This window comes from Mustela nivalis, assembly GCF_964662115.1.
Source record: "Mustela nivalis genome assembly, contig: HAP1_SCAFFOLD_496, whole genome shotgun sequence".
Taxonomy (NCBI): domain Eukaryota; kingdom Metazoa; phylum Chordata; class Mammalia; order Carnivora; family Mustelidae; genus Mustela; species Mustela nivalis.
This window is the reverse complement of record NW_028136160.1, coordinates 241928-263697: the sequence shown is the minus strand read 5'-3', so window position 1 is coordinate 263697 and position 21770 is coordinate 241928. Positions and strand designations below refer to the sequence as shown.

At 33.4% G+C, this 21770-nt stretch overlaps 1 long non-coding RNA gene across 1 annotated transcript; it reads right to left on the bottom strand.

Annotated features, from left to right (window-relative positions):
• Positions 1–423: 423 nt before the first annotated feature.
• LOC309857211 lies at positions 424–5810 on the bottom strand. Its single transcript, XR_014307549.1, has 3 exons — positions 5749–5810; positions 4875–4954; positions 424–474 (listed from the first exon to the last, which is right to left on the bottom strand). It is a non-coding gene; the product is annotated as an uncharacterized lncRNA (long non-coding RNA).
• Between the last annotated feature and the right edge of the window lie 15960 nt (positions 5811–21770).

Genomic DNA, 21770 nt, shown 5'->3' with positions numbered 1-21770 from the left:
AATTCAAGTTTTCCAAACACTATAGCTGCCAAATAGAAGGAAGCTACTCAGAATGTAATACTATTGTGAATGATTGTGAAAGAACACATTATCATAATTAAGCTACCAGGTTTCAATGTATTTTATTGTTGCTTAGAAAATCCTAGCATACCCAGACTTTACAGAGATTTGATGATCCTAAGAGGAGCTGAACTCATGGACCAAAATAACTATGCACATAAAAAGTACAATCACTAACCTAAAAAAGATGATGTGGTTAACTTTATATGGCAATCCAAGTGTTATTGGAACAGGAATTTAAAAAATAGCTTAGGGGCGCCTAGGTGGCGCAGTGGATTAAGCCACTGCCTTCAGCTCAGGTCATGATCTCAGGGTCCTGGGATCAAGTCCAGCATCAGGCTCTCTGCTCAGCAGGGAGTCAGCTCCCCCCCCCTCTCTCTCTCTGCCTGCCCTCCGTCTACTTGTGATCTCTCTCTGTCAAATAAATAAAGAAAGAAAATCTTAAAAAAAAAAAAAAGAATTACTGTACTTTTAAAAAAATAGCTTAAAAGGGCGCCTGGGTGGCTCAGTGGGTTAAGCCGCTGCCTTCGGTTCAGGTCATGATCTCAGGGTCCTGGGATCAAGCCCCACATCGGGCTTTCTGCTCAGCAGGTAGCCTGCTTCCCTTCCTCTCTCTCTGCATGCCTCTCTGCCTACTTGTGATCTCTCACTGTCAAATAAATAAATAAATTATTTTTAAAAATATCTTAAAAGTATATGAAAAATAATGATATACATATACAAAGAAAAGATACTATACTGTGAATATAAATTAAGTGAAAATTGTTGAAATAAAGAATACGATAAATGGAGACTAAGATGAATATAGCTGTAAAATGAATAAATGAGTTGGGAAAAACAAACAAACAAACAAATTAATGACTTCTGCCCAATGCAGCAGAAGAGAAAAAAAATAAAGTAAATATTTAAATAAGTACTGAGATAAATTTTGGAGAATTAAAGAAAAAGATACCAGACTTAAAATGATGCCAAACATGAGAAATCAGAAACAAAACAAAACAAAAACCACACACACACAAAACCACTCATATACTTTATGGTGAGTTTTAAGAATATCAAAAACAGAGAAGAGCACAAATGATGCCCAAGAGAAGAACAGATCACCTAAAATGTACAAGAATAATACTGACAGCAGAATTCTCAATAGTAATAGCATATAAAGGAGACAGCTGGGTGTTTGTAGAGATGGCAAAGATATTTGAAACTAGATATTATACATCAAGCCAAATTATTGATTAAATTTGAGAGCTCAGTAAAAATACAATGAAGCATGTTAGGTCTTAGAACATTTATCACACAGAGACACACATTTTAGAACACTTCCTTGGAGGACAGCTCAATTTAGAGAGAGAAAACAGAATTATGTACTCAAAGGCACATTTTGAAGGAAGGATTGAATATAGTCTGCACTGCAAATATTCTTTAATCGTATGTTCTGAATTTCCTAAATTTTAGAAGTATTTGTTCAAATATTTATCTTTAAATAAACCCTAGGAGACTTTTTCTTGGATTCTGGAAAATCAGTCCATTTGGATACAAATCTTTTTGTCACTGATGGAAATTTTGATAGCCCTTAACTGTGGAATGCCTAATGTATTGTTACAGCAATTGTGATTTGCCAATACATGGGTGATGTGTGTGTGTTGTGTGTGTGTATTTTTATTTTTGATGGTTTTACTCTTCTATGAGATTTTTAAGTAGACATAATTTTAATAAATTATGATTTGTTGAAATTTATCTGAGGTTATATATAATAAAATGAAATTTGTGTGAACTAAAGAAGTGCGTCTCCATTTTTTTGTTTTAAGAGTAGACTGGTCTTTAAAAATTGTCCAAAGAAGTACATTATATTCATTATTAAATTTGATAATATACAATAAAGTATTTATGGTCATATGGAACCATATCACATTCTACTATTAATTCATATTAATAATTACCATAAGAGGAAAAAGGGATATTTTTCAAAATGAAAATAAGCGTATTTTTCAGAATATGATATAGTGTTATTCACTGAACAGAGGGAACAAATGTCAAGGTTTAACACAGTTTACAGAATGTTTTAACATAAATTGAAATTTAAATCTGACCAAATTTCACAGTTTTAAGTAAAATGGTAGCACTTTATATCCTTGAAAAGTGGTAAGTGACCCAAAACATTGCTTAGAAAAACAGATTTAACAGTACACTAGTCTGAGATGGTTAAGTGATGGTACAACTTGCCATTGTGTATCATCAAATGGTATTTTTTTTTTTGGTCTTGTCATTATATTTTATTTTAGCCATTCTGTTAAGTGTGTAGTGATATCTCAGTGTCATTTTAATTGCATTTCCTTGATGTCTAATTATGTCAAAATATATTATTTTGATGTTTAATGTTCTGAGCTTTCGCAGTTCAAGACCATGAAGCCACTTAGGAAAAGTACAGTTGCAGATGCACTCATAGACCAACTCTTATTTAGAAATAAGAAGAAACATTACTACCCATTCCAAAATAAATTGACTTGTTATGCACTAGGGATTTTATAAATTACCTGACACAACTTATATAGTAAGATGAAATGGGACAGGCGGCTTCTTGCAGCTATATACAACATCATTTTAATTTCAATTTTCAGTATAATTTTTCCAAGGTATACACAGAATATATATTTAATGTAAATTGTGAACATTTTAACTCTGTATATGGAAATTAATCAATTTTAAGTTTATAACAATCAAAATTAACAGAAGTTTATTTTAAGTTAGTTAGCTTTCTCTGCATTGCAAGACAGAATAATCAAGAATTGGTAAGAAAAAAATAATCTCTGTAAAATTACCGGGGGTGCATCATAATGTGTTCGGTAACCGATCAAACTCACAATTTGGATTGAATGTCAAGAGATTTTTCAAATCTGCAACTCATTGTCAATTTTTTTTTCATCATTGTGTCTTAATAAATTACTGTGTTCATTTGCATGGAAGTGAAGAAAAATGCATGACATTTCATCTCAACACTAACACTTTTAACTGGCAACTCTGAATGTACTTTACAGCAGTGTAACAAAGTAAAGATCAATGATTTTTCATGAAATATTTGTTATAATTCTCAAGGAGATAGGGAGTTTGTGCAAAAATGCAAATCACTTTGCGACTAAACACATTGTTTATTTCAGCTAATTTTAAGAAAATATGCTAAGACTCTCTCAAAAAAGGAAGCAATGATTTAGGTTTTCCTTCAAACTCCTTATCTAATCCTGAGCCAACAGCACATAGTTCAAAGAGCAACTAATTTGAGCAGCTCCAATTTACCCATTTCCTAACAATGCTTAATTTAGTGGAATTTCTGTCCAATTATGTTAATTTGAAGTAGTGAAAGACAAACATTCAAAAAGATCATCCTTAATTTATATAGATTGCCAAACTCTGCATTTTCTGAATGACGCCCAGGAACGTATTTTCAAAAACAAACAAACAATGCCAGAACCACTATTAGGTCATCTCTAGGCAGAAAGTGACTCAGAGGCTACATTACTCTCTCCCTGAAAGTATACTGTAGGCACTGAAACTACTACCCTGAGTCTGTGCTATCAAATTCCTTAAGTTAGAAAGTTTTAAAACCCATCTGTGTGGGAGTATTTCATTTACAGATAGAGATTTGGTTGTTTATACATTTTCATACTTGATTTTTAGGGTGTAATAACTATGTTTTAAAATTCATGGTGGTTTTGAATACTGTTGGATAATTGTGCTAAAATGGTATATCCATTCCTTCTAGGAAACAGAAATTATAGAAAGGTAGTGCTTTTCAGATCTGACATCTTTGAGTCATTGCAGTTTCAGTATAAATGCAATAGGAAAAGTGACATTCATGTTTATGATATTTTCTATAAATAAATTAGAATGTACTGGAGGCCTGATATAAAGTGGGATGCCTAAACTTCAGTAAGATCTTGTTTTCAATTCAAAATAAATTTTATTTTTTATTTTTTTTATAATGTCCCTCAATTTCAGATAAGCACCCCCCTAAGGTCCACTCCATTTTTTTAAAGATTTTATTTATTTTATTTGACAGATAGAGATCACAAGTAAGCAGAGATGCAGGCAGAGAGAGAGGGAATAGGAAGCAGGCTCCCTGCTAGGCAGAGAGCCCAATGCCGGGCTCAATCCCAGGACCCTGGGATCATGACCTGAGCCAAAGGCAGAGGCTTTAACCCACTGAGCCACCCAGGCGCCCCCAAAATAATTTTAAATTGAATTATGCACGTCTAAGTTCAGAGACAATAAACATCAACCAACACAATTAATAAGTTCTATTTCTTGAAATTTCGGGAACATTGATAGTCTCATCTCCTAGAAGAACAACAGCTAAAATTTTTGGTCATGGATTCTTGCTAAAATATCACTTTCCCAAAGAAAATTAATGTTATGAATTTTCATTGATTGTTATTGATCATGAAGAATATAACAACCACGATAAAAAGAGTAGGAAAAACATGATATCTCATCTGTAAGGGCATGTGGAAAGTAGGAAATGCTAATAAAAATAACTACCATTATTTCCTAAGTTAACATAATATAACGGAACACAAATATTTCATAACAATATTTTCTAGGCTCATTCTGATAACTCTTTTCTACATTCAAATTTAAAGGTTGAGGCATGTGATATATATTACACAAAATACATCCCAAGGAATTCGTTAAAAAAAAAAACTCTTAAAATTGGACAAATCCAAAGGAATTTTTTTCTAATTTAATTAACAAATTATGAATCGACTTACCTATTTCATCACAGTGTATCAGGCACCAATAATATTTTTGAATCGTCATACCTGATGCAATAGTTACCATCTTTCAGACATACTGATCAGGAACAAGCAAATAAACAGGAGCACCATAGCTTAAGATCTACCTGCATAACTATAGGACTAATTCAGACAATCTCTTCACCACAACATAGCAATGAATAGAAATCATACATGCTCTGTAATGGACATACAGATGAGATAGAAGGGATGGGTGTTAATATATGCAGAATCTTTATTAATTACATTGTAAAACATAATATGGAAAAACAGAATACAATTTTAGAAATACCCAGGTCACCATCATTGTTTTATTTTTATATGTGTAGGTAAGGAGTTTAATAAACAATCCATGACTATTCAACTTCTTATATTTTGAAAATTTTAGCAAAAGTAACAAACCTAGCAACTAGAAAATTGTATCTATCTGCAAAATACAGCTTTGCCAGTATGGTAGAGGAAAAGCAAAACAAAATAAGTAAGAAAAGTTTAACATTTCACAAGAGTTTTACTTTTATTTTTTTATTTATTATTTTTTATTTTTCATTTATTATTTACTTCTATTTTCTACTTTATTTTAATGAAAATGTCATGACCATAACATAAGAGCAGAATTAAACCAACATGAGAAATTATTTTTTCATAAGTTAAAATAAACTAGCTTAGTGATTAATTCAAAAATTATATTACAAACTTCAGTGTTCTTGCAGTAAGTATCACTGCATAAACAAATGAATCAGGAATCATAAACTAATGATGATTCTAAATGTTATTTAGAGAGACATTCTGTTCTTAATATATTTCAAATATTCTACACAAGGCAAAGTGGATCCAAGTAATCTGTAGGCAAAATAAGATTTTAGAGAAGTATATATTTCCAACAGTATTTATAAATTATTACCTTTATGTAAGGCATCATCCTGGACTTTGTGGAAAACACACAAAGGAGTAAGAAGTGGCCCTTCAAGAAACATATACAATATCAAGGTTTAACATGAAGCAGCATGACTTCTCTAAGTAAAAAAACATTGTACCAACTGACTTTACTGAAACTTTATATTTATTGCTCTCGTTTTAGGTCATAGTGTCCTTCTGCATGCAGGCTGCTAGAACGGACATGATATAGACTGAATAGCTTATAAAGAACAGGAATTTATTTCTCACAGTTCTAGAACTGAGAAGTTCAAGATTAAGGAATGGGCAGATCCAGGGAGAGCCCACTTCCTCATAGATGGCTATCTTCTCACTGTAAACGTACATGATGAATGAATCAAGAGAACTCTCTGGGGTCTCCTTTAAAAGGACTGTAATCCCACTTATGACCTAATCACCTCCCAAAGGCCCCTATGTTTTAATACTACCACTTCCAGAGTTAGATTTTATAATATGATTTTGGGAGACATAAACATTCACACCATAGTATATATAAACAAAAAAAAAAGACACAAAAACAACAAACAACAAAAATTATTTTAACTACCTATTATTTTCAACTACATAAAATTTTGTTTCTATATAATATTAAATAACTCATTTGAGTGATTCACTTATATCCAATGCATCTGAGTGCAATTAAATTTGCTTACCCAACATATCCAGCAGCATATTTCTTCAGAATATCCCATTCCCCACCTTACGGGATTTACCACAATTAGAAGACAGGGGATAGAGGATAGATAGATAGATGTATACGTAAACACACTTGTACATACACATATGCATATTTTTTCCTGTTAATCATACTCATGCAAATAAATTTTAAGCTCAAGGAAACCTGTCTTGTGTGTTACTTAATATCCAGTTTTTAGTCAACATCCAAAAACAAATAATCCAATAAAAACATGGATAGAAGACATGAACAATTGTTTCCCCAAAGAACACATTCAAATGTTCAGTAGATAACATGAAAAGATGTCCATCATCATGTATCATCAGGAAATTGCAAAGCAAAACTAGAAAGACATACCACCTCACACCTGTCAGAATGGCTAAAATCAACACTACAAGAAACAAAAGGTGTTGGAGAGGATGTGAAAAAGTAACACTTGTGGGGGCTGCCTGGGAGGCTCAGTGGGTTAAGCCTCTGCCTTCAGCTCAGGTCATGATCTCAGGGTCCTGGGATCAAGTCCCACATTGGGCTCTCTGCCAGGCATGGAGCCTGCTCCCTCCTCTCTCTCTCTACTTGTGATCTCTCTCTGTCAAATGAATAAAATCTTAAAAAAAAAAGAAAAAATAACAATTGAGAACTGTTGGTGGTGATGCAAACTGATACAGCCATATTTGAAAACAGTATGGAATTTCCATAAAATTTAAAAATAGAAGTCCTTTGTGATCCAACAATCCTGCTGGTGTGTACTTACCCAATGAATATAAGAAAACTTATTCAAAGGGATGCTAGCACCCCTTGTTTATAGCAGCATTATTTGTAAAGCTGAGATATGGAAAGAGCCCAAGTATCCCTCAATTGATGAATAAATAAAGAATAAGTGGTATGTATATACAATGGAATATTATTCTGCCATAAAAAAAGACTGAAATCATGCCATTTGCAATAACATGGATGGAACTAGACAGTATAATGCTAAAAGTGAAATAAGTCAGTCAGAGAAAGACAAATACCTTTACTCATATATGGAATAAAAGAAACAAAACAAACAAGCAAAGGGGAAAATAACAAGACATAGAAAGAGAAACAAAGCAAGAAACAGACATTTCATTACAGAGAACAAACTGATGGTTACTTGAGGGGATCTTAAAGGAGTGATGGATTAAATAAGTGATGGGGGTTAATTAGAGCACTTGTTATGATGAGCACTGAGTGCTATATGTTATATTGTACACATGAAAATAATACAACCATATATGTTAACTAACTGGATTTCAAATGAAAACTTTTTTAAAATCCCAGTTTTTAGCTCACATTCTGGCTTACAAAAGGGATTTAGTCCGGAATTTGGAGATTAGTTAATGAACAAATAAGGGGTGAACAGGCAGTTGTTAGATAAAATTACTATCCTTTCTGGCATGATCTTATACCTTTTATCTAGAATTATTTTTATCACTTTAGACTCTTCCTATTTTATTTTGAGTCATTAAACAAAAATTTCCTCAAAGGACCTTAGACTCCATCGAATTTGAGCAACAGTGTGAGAGAGGAAATGGTGTCCAGGAGGAAAAAAAAAAGATGAAACTACTTTTGTTTACTAGTGAATGCATAGTTCTTCCACAGAAGCTCTAAATGGTCATGGCTCCAGCTTTATATGTGTTCAGTCATATGTTCAGAAGTAGGTAACACTATCAAAAAATATAAAGCATCTGAGATTATTTTATCTTATTTGAAAGCTGGTGTATGAGTCTGCCGTGGTTTCTTGGGTGTTGATAGAAGACGCAGACTCATGGTTCAGAAATAATATAGCTTATTATTCACAGCAATAGAGGTAGCCAGAATATTAACAGTATTTGTGTGTGTGTGTGTGTGTGAGTGTGTGTGTGTGTGTGTGTAGGGGTGGGAGTTATATATCAGTTCTGAGCCTCAGTTCCCACAAGAAGAATCAAAAAAGAGGCAGATAATATTTGCAAACACAACAGGTTAAGTTAAAAAAAAAGATACCTTTCTGTCTTCCAAGTCTATTCAATACAACCATCTTCAAAGGATGGTCTAGAACAAATAATAAATGCAGAAATGTAAGCAACCAATTGAAAAGTCTCTCCCAAGAAACACACTTTGAGAGTCTTCATTTGACAAAAATACTATAGGATATTACATGGATCAGGTGCATTGAATACGGGAAGGTTAAAATTACAAGGAACCAAATATTTTTAAGCAGTTCTGGCATCCAGTAGAGTTCAAATAGGTTTTATAAGATTGAGGAAAGAAGCCATCAAAACCTGGGCCCAGGGGCGCCTGGGTAGCTCAGTGGGTTAAGCCTCTGCCTTTGGCTAGGCCATGACCTCAGGGTCCTGGGATCGAGCTCTGCATCAGGCTCTCTGTTCAGCAGGGAGCCTGCTTCCCCCTCTCTCTCTGCCTCTCTGCCTACTTGTGGTCTCTGTTGTCAAATAAATAAATAAAATCTTAAAACAAAACAAAACAAAACAAAAAGCCTGGGCCCAATTTTCCCAAAAGTATGATTCTGATTCTAGTCTCTATAATGTTATCCCTTGAAGACAATGTCTCTAATTGAGTTGAATTAGTTTACTAAAGAGCATACCCCCATTTGTTGTAGGAGACGAACAATATGCAAGAGGCAAAATGCCACATGGAAGCCACCTGGTCTTCAGTGGAATATATAATCAGTTCCTTTGGGATGAATTTGATCCACATTTGACTTCCCACTTAAGGGAAAATAAGAGTGCCTTCTAATAGATTTTAAAGAGGAAATGACAACGGAAGCTTATACAAGATTATAAAATGGGAAATTTCATTTAGATAAGCAATAATTTCAAAGTCATCTTCTTAATATGACAGACTCTTCACATAATCATAATTTTATTTTGGTATTATATGGTAATTTCAAATATAGTAAATATAAAGAATTTACCTCTGTAATTATAGCGAGTCTGGTTGTAGTTTAATGTCAACAAAACATCAATTTAGAAGTATGGTCTACCAATTATTAATACATTTGGAAATGGTGTGTCATCTTCACTCCACTTGTCTCACTAAAACAGTGAGCCAAAAAAGTAGGTCCAAGCTGTTTACTATGGTCAAAATGGGTTGCTTTTGCACTTGGTAAAGAAGCAGTCATATTTTGGAAGAAGAAAATGAGGCTATTAATATTTTCAACTTATTTTCAGAAAAAGAAAGAAAGGATAATCTAAGCTAAAGCCAAAATCTTACACAAGGTGGCAGGAGAATGATCTTTTCCCAGATAAAGGGTTTTTCAACTTAGCCATGTTAGGAGGAAGAAGAGATGAGACATTGTGGACTTGACTAACGTTTGTACACTGTTCAAAAAGTTTTCAAAATAATGTGTATTATTTTTCTTCTTTTAGTTGAGACAAAACAAACAAACAGACAAAAAACCACTAATGAGCTTACTCTTAAAAGGAGGTAAACAAGAAACTAGCAAAGATTGAGTGTTAGAAATTGTCCCCCTCCTTTTTTTTTTTAATTATGTTATGTTGGTTACCATACAATACATCATTAGTTTTTGAAGTAGTGTTCCATGATTCATTGTTTGTGTAAAAGACCCAGTGCCCCATGCAATATGTGCCCTCCTTAATACCCATCACCAGGCTCACCCATCCCCACATCCTTCTCATCTTTAAAACCCTCAGTTTGTTTCTTGGAGTCCATAGTTTTTCATGTTTCATTTCCCCCTCCAATCCCCCCACTTCATTTTTCCTTTCCTTCTCCTAATGTCCTCCATGCTATTCCTTAGGTTCCACAAATAAGTGAAACCATATGATGATTGACTTTCTCTGCTTGACTTATTTCACTTAACATAATCTCCTCCAGTCCCATCCATGTTGATGCAAAAGTTGGGTATTCATCCTTTCTGATGGCTGAGTGATATTCCATTGTATCCATAGATCACATCTTCTTTATCCGTTTCCTTGTGGAAGAGGATCTTGGCTCTTTCAACAGAATGGCTATTGTGGACATTGCTGCTATGAACACTGGGGTGCATATGGCCCTTCTTTCCAGTAAAATAGAGCTAGCCTATGACCCAGCGATTGCACTACTGAGTATTGACCTCAAAGATACAGATGTAGTGAAAAGAATTAGGTATTGTTAAAGCACAAATGCAGGGGATAGAAGTTATGGTACAGAAGAGGGAAGGGAAACCATATGGCAGAGTAGAATAAAGTAGCTCAGGAAGAAATTAGTCATATCCAGATATTGTAAGGCATGTGGGGTTGGCAGGGAGAGCATGAGAAATCATGAGAGAAGAGAGAGAAAATGGACCAGGCAGGAGAGGTTTATAACATTTTAACATCTAAGGTAAACATATGCAAAGGAGAATAGGGAAAGAAATAAAAGTTTTTATAAGGCTCAATACACAAGGAATAACGTGGAGGACACTGGGAGATAGAGAGAAGTGTGCTGGGGGAAATCGGAGGGAGAGACAAACCATGAGAGACTGTGGACTCTGAGAAACAAACTGAGGGTTTTGAAGAGGAGGGTGGCAGGTGGTTGGGTGAGCCCAGTGGTGGGTATTAAGGAGGGAATTTATTACATGAAGCACTGGGTGTGGTGCATAAACAATGAATTTTGGATCACTGAAAATAAATTAAAAGAAAATAAAAAGACTGACTACAGACATGGACCTCAGTGTAACACACATATGGAACTCACTGTAATACCAGCCACTTCCCACCGACACACACAGACTATGATAATAATAAATAATAATGCAATTAAGAAAATTGCCTGCCAAATAATTTTTCCTCTTTTTTATTTTTATGATTTTTATTTTTATTTTATTTTTAAAGTTTCTATTTAAATTCCAGTTAGTTAAAATAAGGTTAATATTAGTTTCAGGTGTACAATATAGTGATCAACACTGCCATACAATGGCTTAAATAAAAAAAGGAAAAAAAAATTTAAAGATTTTATTTTTAAAAACCTCTACACCCAAGGTGGATTTCAAACGTACAACCCCAAGATCAAGAGTTACATATTTTACTGACTGATACAGCCAGGCACCCCAACAAATAAAAATTTTATAAAATTGTTGAGTTTGTGGGAGTCTCATTTGCTCAGTCAGTTAAGTGTCTGCCTTTGGCTCAGTTCATGATCTCAAGACCCTGGGATCGAGCCCCATATTGCTCTCTCTCTCTCTCTCTCTCTCTCTCTCTGGCTTTTGCTCTTAAATAAATAAATAAAAAATTTTCAAAAAAATTGTTGAGCTTGTTTAACTAGTTTCAAACTAGTAGAGATGAAGATAAAGTATGATGTCATGCAGGTAACGTGCAATGCAAGTTACATCACTTCTTTTATCACCACACTGGGACTTTCCCTACTGAGTTGTTGTAATGTAAGGACCTATTTTATATTTTTATATTTTAGCAAGAGGCTTTCATTGAGGTTAACCCTTAAACTGTCCTTGCTCCCCTTCCCCCAGGGGATTCACTTAAAAACAAGTCCTGGAAATCAGCTCCAGGTAACAAAGCCCATATACAAGAGTGGGTCAGGCCAGGTGGAGACATCAATCAGCGGGAGGGGGGGCGGTGTTTGCATATTGTCTCCCTAGATACTAAGGAGTATGCCCCACTCCTCCGCCCTTTGGGAACCGTTTTGGCACCAATCCTAATCAAGGTGTAATAGGCTGGGTCAAATGTCTATACTAGGGTCAATTGAACCTCAATTGGTCACCTAGCCTCACTGTGGAGTTTCCTGTGTGTGTTAAAATCTCATTGGTCACCTGTGCGTGGCCAGGCCTGACTGCATGGCCTTTGCCCTTAAAAGCTAGACTGTGAAACAGGGAAGGGTTGCCTTCTCTCATAAGAGGTGTGGCCCCGAACGTTCAGTTAGATTCTTGATGCTTGGCATGAAATAAAGCTTTGCTTGAACTTCGCTTTACATCAGTCTTGCTCCTTTAATCATAGACCCATTATTGGGGCATAACAGTATTAATCTTATAGTTATATGTCCACAATGCATCCATCATCCATTCTACCCCTTAACATTCCCCTTTGGACAGACCCATGATCTAGAACAAGCCTTATTTTATAGTGCCTTGCAGGAGATTTTTGCTGCTGCCTAAATTGCCTACTTTCCTCTCACCATTACCACGGAAATTGGGTCCACTGAAACAAAGGGGCAGTGTAAGAAATTAACAACTTCCATAAATCGATTTAAATAACAAAGTATAAGATAGTGATACCTTTTTTTCTACCACATAACCAATTCTTGCAAGAATAAGGTCATATAAGAGAATTTACAACACATGCTAGCATTATCCTACTGGACCCAGATCATTTGTATGTTTCTCTGTCTCTGAGAAATGTAGTTATTTACATGACTAAAACCTACAAATTGTTTGATATGACTACTAATATCACCTACATTATTTTAAAGCCTGTTTAAGGCTTCTGAAATACATAGGTTTTGTAAACACTTATTAAGCATCTTGTATATATCAACACTTTAAAAATCTCTGCTTTAAAAACAAAACAAAAAACCTCTACCTCAATGGAACTTTGAGTCTGAAAAAGATACAGGCAATATACAAGGCAACAGATAGAATAATTACATATTTGATTATATACTCCGAGGTTGTCACATTAAATTGATATGAAAATGATGAGAAGGATCTGGATTTCTTGTCAAAATTTTTTGCCTTAAAAAGAAATTGATATTTAGGGAAAGTTGTTACTGAAAGAGGTCCTGTGTCAACCAAAAATGTTAAATCATGATCTGAATAAATTTTCCAGTTGTTATCATTGCTTTGTTTAGCTGTCTTATATTAAGACTGAATTTAGTAATTCAGTCTCAGGTTTCAGTAAGTCTTTTTTTTTTAAATGATTTTATTTATTTATTAGTGAGAGAGAGGGAGGGGCAGAGGGAGAGGAAGAACCAGGCTCCTTGCTGAGCAGGCAGCTGATGCAGGACTGGATCCTAGTACCCTGGCATCATGACCTAATCTGAAGGAAGACACTTAACCACCTGAGCCATGTAAACTTCTTAAAGGTAAAAAAGTTTATACTTCTAGTAGTTCCACAGACATTTCTCACATCCATAAGAAAGCATGTACTGATGTAAAATGCCAGCAAATCAAATTATTTAAAAAAGAAAGAAAGAAAGAAAAGATATATCTGGATAAAGAGAAAAACAGAAAATCTAATAATACATTGAATTATTAGAGCAAAGAGTGGAGGAAGAGAAAATAAATATGAAATAGAGATTTCCACTAAAAGAAAAAAATTGAATAAGGCAGGAGATTTAGAAAATTATTATGACAGACGAGAAAAAATAAAATAGGAATTTTTAGAAAATAACAATGAATGAGAAGGTAAATTGTTCCTACCTCTATAATATTAGCTGTTTGTTGTTGTTGTTGTTGCTAATTTACCTATTTAAGCTAATAAACAACGAAAGGTTTCATTTAGGGATAAGGTTTCTATATATATATATTTTTTTTCCATTTAGGGTAAGATATATATATATATATATATATATATATATATATATGCACACACACATATATATATATACATATAAATATATATATATTAATTTTAATTGTTAGAAAATGTGTCACAGAAAGTGTTTATACTTTAAGATACAGATGCAACATGTAACGAACTACATTGTTTGAACGTCTAATTTGTAAATGCTGTTAGAGGAAACTTGGTGGAAATGTCCTTATGTGGTTGTGTTTCTGGAACTAAGTATATTTATTAATAAGGAATAGTTTAAAATTATGAAATGACCAGGAGTGGACAATTTTCCTAATCCTATCAGCTCTTTGCAGCCCTTGTATTAGACCCCTTCAGGAAAATCAGCTTTATTTATCTAATTAAATTTTATATTAATGTGCTTTTGACTTTTGGCCTTTCTCTTCCTTCTTTTCTTTTTTTCCCCTAAATTACATGTTTCTGTTTAAGAGCTACTATCAATTCTTTGATATGAATTCTCAACATCAATTTACTAACTCCAGAGATGAAGCAGCATCAATATTTAGAAGCGAAGAATACAAAGCCTTGGGCATCTGGATGGCTCAGTCAGTGAAGCATCTGCCTTCGACTCAGGTGGTGATCCCAGGGTCGTGGGATGGAACCCCAGGTTGAACTTTCTGCTCAGCTGGGAGCCTACTTCTCCCTCTCCCTCTGCCTGCATCTCCCTTTGCTTGCGTTCTCCCTCTCTTTGTCAACTAAATAAAATAAAGTAAAATAAAATAATGTAAATAATACATTTATTTATTTATTAAAATGCAATTATTACACAATACATAATGTATTGCATAATTATAATAACGATTAAATAATTTATTGAATATTTATATTAAATATATCAATTTAATTAAATAAATATTTTTTAGAATTTTAAATATTTCAAATTTAGATTGTTAAATATTAAATCATTAATTTAATAAATAAATATCTAAACATAATTAAATAAAATAATTTATTTATTAAAATGAATACAATAATGTTGTCATTATCTGAGCATGTATTTTTAAATAGTCTAAAAAAACCATCTAATAAAGTCTAAATACATTGAGTTCAGATATTTATACAAGTTAACCCAGACACTCAACCCACAGACAGTTTCAAAACATTTGTTTTTATCTACTACTCAAAATACGGTTGTAATCTATTTATTTATAAGTTTGACATAGCAAGGAAACTTGGAGGAAAAGGAGACATTTGCTTTTAATATTTGAAAATTATTTTGTTGATTTAAAAAAAATAAAAACCTTAACACATGAGCATTTCTTCTTAAATAACACTGTGAAGTATCTGAGTCGCATTCTATTAAAAGTGCTGATAAAATGGCCTCCGTTACTCACTTAAATTATCAGCTGAATGGGTAACAAATGAAGTAGAGAGCTTTTTAATTATTTATGAATGTATTGCTTGTGGATGGAGTGCCACATAGAGTTACCTCTCTTTTTGGCTTTGCTTTGTGAGCAGCAGTGGAATCTATGAATGAGATTAAACATAAGGACATTCACAGAAATTCTTAATGAACTTCTGTGGAAGGGCAATAAGTGCAAGGAAAAAACTGCAGCAAGACTAATTACAAATTTCAAGTGGTCATCGCTTAATTATAGAAGCTTTTAAGTTCAAGTAATATATCTATTTTATGAGCCTATCATATTGTATTAATTACCACAAACTGCACTTTTGAACACTTATCTTTTTACATATTTCTTATTCTTAGTACTTAAAATTACCCTTATGATTGATAAGTAAATCGATTTTACTGACAATGCATTTATTTACATAAATAAATAATGCTGTTTATATATATATAAACAATTGAATATGTGTATGTGTTCAATGAAATTTTTTTTCAAATTAACATCTTAATTCTACCACATTGGTTCCAAATAGATATAGACTTTATAGATTCATCAAATATTTTATTCTCAAATTTATATCTCCTTTGTGAAGTAAATGAGACTCTATATATTAAATATAATCCTATCACATGTAACAGTTACTAGTGCATCCCAGGGCATACATAGGTCAGGTCCTACTCAAGGCATCACGGGTAACTGGATTTAACTTTCTATCCTAGGAGTCTTCTGTATATTTCTGTGGCTTTTATACTACAATCAGGAGGAAGAATTCCTTTGCTAAAAGCTTCCAAATCACTATGTGAGTAGATTATTTGTAGACTAGTGATATAATATTATAATTTAATATGTAAAGCATGATAAAATAAAATGCTATTGCCATATTTAATTTGTTCAGTAAAGCATTCATTTAGTTATCAAGCATTCATTTGCTTTTTTTTTAAAGATTTTGTTTATTTATTTGACAGACAGAGATCACAAGTAGACAGAGAGGCAGGCAGAGAGAAAGGAAGGGAAGCAGGGTCCCTGCTGAGCAGAGAGCCTGATGTGGGGCTCTATCCCAGGACTCTGAGATCATGACCTGAGCAGAAGGCAGAGGCTTTAACGCACTGAGCCACCCAAGAGCCGCAAGCATTCATTTTCTTTATACAGAAGAGATAGAACAATATTATATAGTAGAAAATACAGTAAATAATCTAGAAACCTTGATCATTTTGTTTTGGCAATTTTAGAACATAAAATTAGCTAAAGCTCAAGTGCAAATTATATTTGTATCATAGGAGGAAAAGTTAATTAAAAGTTTGTTTATTACCATAGTTTAACACTTCAACAAAATGATAATGAGTCAAAAATTAATGAATATATGAAGTATACAATAAAAACAATAATCTTGAGTGTATGTGACTCACTGTAGGTATTGATAGGCTAGAAACCAAAGGGAAAGTATCTATAGGGTTTGTTCAGTTCCATGCTCATCAGATTAATAGGCTTTCTCATATTGCTTCCTTCACCACATTAATTTGTCTAATGAAGTTTTCAAGAGTTAGAGACAGTGATAGGTTCATGGCTGGAGAGAAGGTACAGAATCTAAGATAGTTCAGCAGTGCTTATTATTTAAGAGAAAGACAGCATGGGAGGTGAGGGGGGGAAGGAAAGGGATAAGAAGAGAGAATCTTAAGCAACTTCCTTGCCTAGCACAGAGCCTATAGGGGCTTCATCTCATCGCCCTGAGATAACAACCTGAGCTGAAATCAAGAGTCAGATGCTTATCTAATTGAGTCACCCAAGTGCACCATTTTTTTTCCTGTATCTTTATTCTCATCTCTTTCTGTAACTGAGTTTCCCTTCAAAATCAGGACTTGCATACACAACCTAAATAATTATTTTGGGATTTGATCACGTGGAAGAGGAGAGAATGAGAAGAGCTAAGTGGTCCAGGAGAAACATATATGAGTTCAGACTGAATCATTTATGATTGCGGACAACTGAGCATCAATCCTAATGCACAGAATACATCTCAGAATTATTTTCCTGAAACAAGAAAGAATCTGTTTAACCCACTGGCTTCTGCATCCTATCCACAGTGGTTAAAATTCATCCCAGAAGTAATTAATGTCCCTGACTTTTCTATTACTGGGCATGAGAGAGGAGCTGAGTGGGCTTGGTCAGTGTCCCACCTAATGAAAGGCAGAGCAGATTCAGGCCAAAAAAAAAATTATTAGTTCTTTCCAAATTAGATTTAATGGGATTCTATTTTTCATTCCTGAATTCATTTTACATTTTATATTTTATCGATTTTTCTAAGCTTTGGCCAATATTCACTGCATTTTTGAATAGCTTTTATCTATTATTGTAAATCATTTTTCTGCTACATTTGTTTAGTCATGGTTATCCATTTCTTCTTCCAAGTTTTTCAGATATGTGATATCAATTTCCAAATAAATTATTTAAAATGTTTATTTTTTATACTAAACTTCTATGAAAAACATTGATATATGTATTACGGCATATTGTTCCCCTTTCAACTTAGTTTTTAAAATGTGAATGTTCCTTGGCAAATATATATTGTTTCTTTTTATGTTTTTGTAGATTCTTCATAATTTTCCCAAGCTCATTGGCTTATGGTTTATATTTTTTAATAATTTTCCAACTGCCAATTAATAGATTTTTTTCCATTACCTTGTCTAAGTTGCTATTGCCATTATAAGTAAAAAGCATCTGGAAATCTATATCCCTGTCCAGTTTCCTCAGATCACTCATTATTTTCAGGATCTAGTTGGATTTTCTTACAGGTTCCAGGAGGACAAGCTTTTGAACTGGTGCTAATTATTATTTCCGTTTCTGGCTTCCTGCATTTACCAGCTGAGGGATCATTTTTAACAATTATGATGAAATGAGGCATCATATTCTTATTCTCAACTTCATTAATAATGATATTAGTGTAACATGTCCTACAAGATAATAATAGATACATGTAAAATAATTTCATTGACCAAAAAAGTGGTGGAAAATGTAAATAAAACACAGTGGCAACCAACTAGTCATTTCAAGTTGAGCTATTTTTTTCCCCCTTTATCTCCCTCCCTCTTTAATTTCCTGTAGCACATTCCTACAAAGTATTTTAAGGTGTTTTAAATGCACATACATAGAGATCATCATGGAGTCTAAATCTAATAATTCCTTGTCAGTTTTAAATATTTTAAGTATTGTTCATTCCTATGTCAGTTGTCTATTAACTTTTTCTCCACACTGCACTTAATTGCAAGGAAATATTTAATTTTAATATAAATAATTAATCACTTTAATAAATATTTTTACGTTATGGATTAATCTTTGATGCTTATTTCTTAATTTTTTTAACTTTTAATATTTTATTTATTGAGAGAGAGAGAACAAGTGCAAGCAGGGGAAGCTGCAGAGGGAGAGGGAAAAGAAGAAGCATGTTCCCCACCAAGCAGGGAGTCAAGCTCAGTCTCAGGGCCTTGGGATCATGATCTGAGGTGAAGGCAGAGGCTTAGCTGACTGAGCCACTGAGTCTAATTGTTATCTTTGATATTTAAGGAAATACTTTATCATCTCTAATTGATCCCCTATGTCACAAATACAGTTTTCTCTATGGTGCTATTAATTTTATTGTCTTCAAATTAGACTCTTTTTCTAGAAGCATTTTTAATCAGTCTCTTAGGTCTATAATTTAGTTTTTATACATTTCATTTAGTATTTCATTTTATCTTCATCATCTCTGAGTATTCTTGACCAGTACTCATTGGTCAAATCTTTCTTATTAATCTATTCCAAAAATTTGTTTGTTTCTATAAGATTTTGTTATTACTGCTGTCGTTCTTAGGTTTTGCCTTTATATTCTTTTTGTTTTGATTTGTTGTTTTATGCTTTGGTGTTTTTGTTGTATTGTTTTGTTTTTCTTTTGAATTAATACAATTAAACCTTTAGATTTCCTTCATACCTTTAATTATTGTCACTTGTTTTCACAAATGATATTACCATAGTACAGTAATTCTAAATATTTCTCAATTAGCTGTATTATTTCTTTTTAGGTATAAAGTTAACTTCCAGTTACATGGACTTAATATTTTGGTCATTCTATTCTAGTTTTATTGCCTTATCATTGGAAAATATAGCCTGATACTTAACTCTAGGGAATGATGTGGGAGAGCTAGGTTCTTGTCTCTTGGAGTCAAAGAAGGAATCTCGTGGGCAATGGAGAGTGAGTAAGTGACAGAAGTTTATCAAGTGAATATATAGAAAAAGCTCTCACAACTAAGAGGGGTCCCCACACAGTTAACAATGAGTGCCTTCAGGGTTTATTTTTTATAAAAAGGTAACCAGGCAACTTTAATCCTTTTAACATCTCTATCAATAACTGCTGCAATGGCTTACCTCCTTTTTAGGGTCTGATTATTCTTTTTTGGTTACAGGTGTTTATCATAGTGACACCCACCCCACATGACCCACCCCATACACCTAGGGCAGGGTGGTCCTCCATCCCACAGGCCTAGATCAGGGTGCTCTTCCCTGGGGTAGGGTGGCCCAATTTATCTCTTTATTCTGGTTTTCCCACACCACATTTTGGGGATTTCTGAGAGCCTGTTCACAAAGTTCCCTATGGATCTCTTCCTCCCTAGCCCCACCTGTCCGTTACTCATTTTGAGAGTTGATATTACCAAAGTACTGTAATTCTAAAAATTTCTGAATTAGCTGTATTATTTCATTTTAGGTATGAAGTTAACTTCCAATTATATGAATTTAATATTTTGGTCATTGTTTTCTAATTTTATTGCCTCATTCTTGAAAAATATAACCTGATATTTAACTCTAGGAATTTATTGGCATATACTTCTGACCTAAATAATGGCCTGTTTGTGTAAATGTTCAACTTATGCTTATATACTTACTGAAGACTATGGTTTTGGGGTCAGGATGCCTACATTTATTAATAGATCAGGACTATTAGATTCTCTAAATTTTGATGTCTCTTAATTTAATCTAATTGAATTATCAGTTAATGAAAGAAGTTAAATTTTTTATGTACTACTGCATCTAAACTTATCAAAGTCTTTTGCTATAATTAGACAAGTATGTCATCCTGTTTTTATACCAAGTCTTACATTAAAAAAATCATACTATCTGAAATATTATTTATTATTATTATTATTATTTTTAAAGATTGTATTCATTGGGGTATCTGAGTGGCTCAGTCAGTTAAGTGTCTACCTATAGCTCAGGTCATAATACCCGGGTCCTGGGATAGAGCCCCACAGGGGGTTCCCTGCTCAGTGGGGTGCTTCTCCCTCTCCCTCTGTTATTCCCCCTGCTGTGTGCATGTTTTTCTTTTCTCACTCTCTCTCAAATAAATAAGTAAAATTTAGAGATTATCTCTCTCAAATAAATAAGTCAAATTTTTTTTCTCAATGGGAGGGAGAAGCAGACTCTCCACTGAGCAGGGAGCCTGATGCAGGGCTCAATACCAGGACCCTGGGATCATCACCTGAGCTGAAGGCAGACACTTGAACCGACTAAGTCACCCAGACACTCCAGTTGTTTATTTATTTATTTATTTTTATTATGCATATGTTTTATCTCTCTTTTCTTCAAGTCTTTATTTCGATCTTTTTACTTTTTTCATAAAACTGAATTATTTCAAGATGACTTGGTCATCCTCTTTTCCCCCACCCCATAGGTCATAGAGTACATTTTAACTGTTAAAATAATATTAGTATTTAAGTGCTGCCTACACAAATTAAGGCAAATTATCTGTGGTCTGTATTCCTGAAAATATTTTTTTTATTATGCCTTCCTATTTCAATGACATTTTATAAGGATCTAAATGTTTACATTTGTGATTATTTTTTTCAAGATAATAAAGCTATTACCTCATTCTTTTTTATATCTGATGTTATTTTAAAAATTTCTGTCAGACTGATTCTTGTTTCTTTATTTATGATTTTTTTTTTCTCTAACACTTATGATTTTGTGTTTTTTTTGTCTTTGGTATGTATGCCCTAGTTTGGGATTCATAGTGTTAACTATAGTTATGAATATTTTCTTTCTTTTCTTGTATGTAAGTTTTAATCCAGTGTCTTGACTATTTTATGCTTGAGAAATAGATGTACATTAATATTCAAATATTTCCTTCCTTTTTCTTCTTTCATTTAAAAAAAAAGTCATTTATTTTATTTTATTTTAAAAAAATATTTATTTATTTATTTGGAGTAGAGAGAGAGGGTCATGAAGAGTGGCTGATTATATACTTTCAATTTGGGAGGAGCTGAGGGATAGCACAAGCCTCCAAGGTATTTTATAAACAAGGTTTCCAGGACCTCTAGGGGGCTAGCTATTGTTAGGGAAAGGTCATTTATTACTATTTGGTAAAAACTCAGGGAAGAGACTCTTCTGATGTGTATCAGTGGGTATATGCTTGGGAGATGATTGCCAA